The 5,348-nt window shown below is 42.1% G+C and overlaps 1 non-coding gene across 1 annotated transcript; it reads left to right on the top strand.

Annotated features, from left to right (window-relative positions):
- The first annotated feature begins 4,988 nt into the window (after window positions 1-4,988).
- Window positions 4,989-5,107, top strand: LOC120094858 (5S ribosomal RNA). Its single transcript, XR_015630087.1, has one exon. It is a non-coding gene; the product is annotated as a 5S ribosomal RNA (ribosomal RNA).
- The last annotated feature ends 241 nt before the right edge of the window (window positions 5,108-5,348 follow it).

The raw sequence follows: 5,348 nt of genomic DNA, 5'->3' as shown, positions 1-5,348 counted from the left end.
CAGATCTTTACCACCAAGTCCAACCACCCAGTCTTAGCTTCGGAGCAGACTACTGGCCGAGTTCTCTTCCCCCCTTCTGTCCCCAGTCCCGGGGACTAAGAGTATCCTCATTGAACACTCTGCTTTCACCCTCCTGAGACGCTTCCAGTTACCATCTCCTTGCCCATCCTTATTCCTACATGTGGGCACCCAATACCTAAAAACATGTGTTATATGGAACCACCAGTGCCCAAAACCTGTAAAGATCCCAGAAGAATTTGCTATAGCAACACACAGTCACCACACTCTCTTGAGAACCACAGGGGGCAACAGAAACCAAAGAACAAAATACCCATCCAAACAAAGACAAGACCATGTATCAGTACTGAGAGCTACAATCTATCTAACCACTGATACTTAGATATTAGTGGGAAATCACTACCAATAACAGCCAGAACAATAAATCCCCAACAGAGTCCAGCAACCCTACTACCGCAGACCCTCAGTGTTGTGACATACCTGAAGAACAAGACAAAGACCTTGAAATGGCTTTATGAATATGATAGAGGTCCCTAAAGAGGAATAAACCAAGGCCTACCAAAAGCACAGAAAGGAAAACTCCAACCTAAAGAAGTTAATGAGACCCAAGAAAACAGAATAAAAAATCCAGACCAAAAAATCAAAAGAGAAAGACATATACATACAAGTACACACACACACACACACACACACACACACACACACACACACACACTAAGAATCCATAAATACTGCTTATTGATATCTCTAAACACCAATGGTCTCGATTCCTAATTAAAAACGCTCAGACAAACAGAATGGATATAGAAATAGGATCTATTTTTCTGCTGCATCTGAGAAACACAATCTAACATAAAGGATAGATATCATATTGGGGTAAAGTGTCAGGAAAAGATATTCTAAGCAAATGTACCTAAGAAGCAACATATTGTAGATATTTTAATAGCTGACAAAATAGACTTAAACCAAACTGTTTCTAAAATGATTGGGGAGGACACTGTTCTCGAAGGAAAAATCCACCAAGAGGACATTACAATCCTTAACATCTAGGCAACAACCATAAGGGCACCAAGGTTCATAAAAAACCACTTCTTCATTTAAGTCACACATTGATCCTTACACATGGACAGGGAAGACTTCAACTTCAATATTCCACTCTCATGGTCATCTGGACAAAAACTAAATAGAGAAAGTGCCGGAGCTAGCTGATGTTATAAACCACGCGAATCTAACATTTACAGAACATTGCACCCAAACACAAAAGAATATGCCTTCTTCTCAGCACCTCATGGAACCTCTACAAGACTGACCACATACTGAGACAAAGAGCAAGTCTCAACGGATACAAGAAGATTGGGGGAAAAATAACATGTAGCAACATATCTGACCACCATGGATTAAACCTGGATGTCAACAGAAACAGCAACAACAGAAAGCTTACAAACTCATGGAAACTGAACAATTGTCTAATGAATGCAAAGTGAATCAAGGCAGAAATTAAGTAAGAAATGAATACTTTCTAGAATCCAGTGAAAATGAATAAACAACAAAGCCAAACGTATGGGACACAGTGGAGGCTGCTCTAAGAGGCAAGTTTACCGCACTGAGAGCCTATGTACAAGGTGGAATGATGTCATGCTAATGATGGAGCAGTAAAGCTAAGAGCTCTAGAACAAAAAGGAAGAAACCATCCCCACACGACCTAATGCCAAGAAATATTACCATGTAGGATTGGAATCAATTCAGCAGCAACAAAACCATAAGCCAAAACCAGAAGCAAAGTAAAGCAAAACAAAACGAAGACAAATAAGACAAACAAAAAACCCACAAAGAATCAATAAAAGAGTTGATTCTTTGAGGAAAAAAAAATCAATAAAATCGACACACTCTTATCCAAGCTAACTAAATGATGGAGAGAGAAGACCCAAATTAACAAAATTAAAGTGCGTGTGGTAACAGACACACAGGAGACCCAGAAAATCCTAAGTCTGTACTTTAACACCCATTGCCACACCAAATTAGAAAATATAAATATACTTCATATATATCTATATAAAACCAAAGATAAGTGAAGGCCAGATAAACAGCAGTTTAAGCAGACCCACAACCTGCAGTGAAATAGTCTCACTGTAGCCGTCGTCAAAAGTCCTTGAACCGAAACACCCTCGGGAAAGACGGTTTTAGCACAGAATTCTATCAGACTTTCAAAAAATGCCCTTTGACAAAAGCTAACACCCCCTTCACGATAAAGGTGTTGGAGAGATCAGGGATACAAGGGACACCCGTAACATCGTAGAGGCAGTCTACAGCAAGCCCATCAAAGCACTACCACTAAAACTATGTTGAAAAAAAATGTAAGGACGTCCCCTTCTTCATACCTATCCAATACAATATGCGAAAATAAACGTAGTTCATGAAATCATGGCTAGAGCAGTAAGGCAAAGGAAGGAGATCGAGCAGGGATACAAATAGAGAAGAAGTCAAAGGAGCTCTGTTTGCAGCGGATACGGTAGTATACATCAGTGACCTTAAACCTTCACCAGGAATCTCCTACAGCTGATGGGCAAAGATTCAATATACATAATTATTATAAAACAAATCCCTTCTATGTACAAATGAAACATGGACAAAGCCAACTACCTCCGTTTCTCTGGGGACAGATTGTATTTGGACAGAATTGCCTTGGTCCTTCACCAGAATGCAGAGCAAGCCAATTGCTCGCATGTGACAGAAGTGAAATGGACTCTGGCCTGGGAAGCAGGGGCCTAAGTGCAGATCTCTACCTCTCCAGTCTGTCCTCCCGATCCACTTCCCGGGTCTTATTCTCAGCTCCGTAGCAGAACACTTGTGCAGCCTCCCTCCCCATCTTACCCCCTCTCTGGCAGGTCACAGAGTCTTCCCCTCCAAACCTTCATCCCTGGATTTATTGGTTTATCCCAGTCCCCAGCTCCAGCAAGCATTCCTTGAGAAGCCAAAGGCCTCTCAGCCAGGGAGGCGGGAAGGCTAACTGGATCTTCACCCCCACTACAGCAGATCCACCCTTACTACAGCAGGCCCTGAGGAGTGCCGCACAGCTCAAAACACAAGACCAACGCCTGAAAATTGCCTTTACGAATATTCTAGGGGGTCTTTAAAGATGAGATGAGTAAATCCATTAAAGAAACCCATGAAAACACAAACTCTGGAAGGAAATGAACACTTTAAGACCTGGAAAGCACAAACAGAATCAGTAAAGGAAACCCAAACTGAGGGAAATCTGGAGATGAAAAATTTAGGAACTCAATACAGGAACTTCGCCCACAGAATACAAGAGACAAAGGGGAAATTTAGGTATTGAAGATACAATAGAAGGAATGGATACCCCAGTGAAAGAAAATGTTAAATCTAAAACAAACAAACAAAACAAAACAAAAAACCCAAAACCTCCTGGCACAAAACATCCAAGAAATCTAGGACTCTATGAAAATACCGAATCTACGAATAATAGATATTATATCCCTATAATAATAGGGATAGGCGAAGAAGAAAGACATCCAGGCCAATAGAGGAAGGAGAAAGAAGAAGGAGGTGCCTATCATGGTGCAGGAAGCGTAGAGAACACCCATTGGACTGGAGCAGAAGAGAAAGTTGCCCTTGCCACGTAATAATCAAAACACTAAGCCTACAGAAGAAAGAAAAAAATATTAAAAGTTGAAAGGAAAACAGACCACGCAACAAATAAAGGCAGACATATTGAAATTCTACCTGACCTCTCAATGGAGGCTCAAAAGTCAGAAGGGTCTGGGCAGAGGTACTGCAGACTCTAAGAGGCCATAGATGACAGCCAAGACTACTATACCCAGCGAAACTTTCAATCACAGTAAATTGCGTCTGAGTTGCGGTTACTCTTGTGAGGATAGAACACCTTGACCAAAGGCAAGCCAGGGAGATATGGGTTTGCTTGGCTTTTACTTCCATACCCACAGGCTATCACTGAAGGAAGTCAGGACAAAGGTAGCTTCCTGCAGGTGGTCGCTGATGCAGAAGCCAAGGACAGGTCTGCTACCTGGACTGGTCTCATGGCTTACTCAGCTCCTTTTCCTATAAAACCTAGGACCACCGCCAAGGGATGGCACCACACACTGTAAGACTCGACCTGAGTCTTAATTACCAGGAGACTCCCATGAATAAGACATGAGACCAGAGATCATCGCAATAGCAAGAGGATTATTATTCCAGAAAGCTGGGGTCCGCCTACTTCTCGAGGAGAGGCGACCCCGAACAATTTGTTAGTACAGTTTTATGTATTCTATAAAGGGTGGGTTACAGCGATGGTGATTGGGCATGTGGGGGGCATTGGTGAGCTCAATCAACTTTTTTTAGGTTGCATCCTTGAAATGCATTCTTTTAGGTTGAGACAGTCCTCCTGTGAGGACAGCGCTCACTGGCAACCTGAACTGCACCAGACAAGATTGGTGCACTCCCTCCTGGATGGGAGGGGCTGTTTGAGGCTGGTGAAAAAGTACTGGGTCTCTCAACACCATAGTCCTTCCACATCAATCACTAAATAAGTGTCCCACAGGCTTGCCTACAGCCTAGCCTTGTGGAGGCGTTTTCCTAATTGTGGTTCCCTTCTCTCAGATGATTCTAGCCTGTGTCGAATTGACATAAAATTAGCGAACACAACTGACCCCTTGCCAATTTGACACACAACACCTTTTAATACATAACCTTCTCTCTCCATTTTTTTTTTTTTGGTTCATCCCCAAGATCTCAGAATAATAAATATCACCAACATAAAACAGATTGCAAATTTAAAAGTCCCACAGTCTTTACCATTTCAAACACTTTAAAAGTTCAGTCTCCATAAAGATCCAAAATGTCTTTTAAAATCCAAAATATCTTTTAAAAATTCAAAATCTCTCAACTGTGGGCTCCTATAAAACCAAAACTAAGTTAAGTACTTTCTTACTTTAAGAAGGGAGAACAAGGTCTACGGCCATACCACCCGAAACGCGCCCGATCTCGTCTGATCTCGGAAGCTAAGCAGGATCGGGCCTGGTTAGTACTTGGATGGGAGACCGCCTGGGAATACCGGGTGCTGTAGGCTTTAAAAAAAAGAAAAAGAAAAAGAAAAAGAAAAAAGAAGGGAGAACCAGGGCACAGTTAACCTAAACAATGGAAAGGCCCACCCTCACAGTGTAAATAATTCAATCTTCTATATCAGGGATTTACTCACGATTTTCTGGGCTCCTCCAAAGGATTTGGGCCACTTTTCCGGCTCCTCCCTCTGTAGCACATATAGTTAGTTCCTCATCTAGACTCTGGTTGGCTCCACTCCACTGCTACTG

Source organism: Rattus norvegicus, chromosome 9 (assembly GCF_021556685.1).
Source record: "Rattus norvegicus strain SHRSP/BbbUtx chromosome 9, alternate assembly SHRSP_T2T, whole genome shotgun sequence".
Classification (NCBI taxonomy): domain Eukaryota; kingdom Metazoa; phylum Chordata; class Mammalia; order Rodentia; family Muridae; genus Rattus; species Rattus norvegicus.
This window is presented reverse-complemented; position numbering and strand designations above follow the sequence as displayed.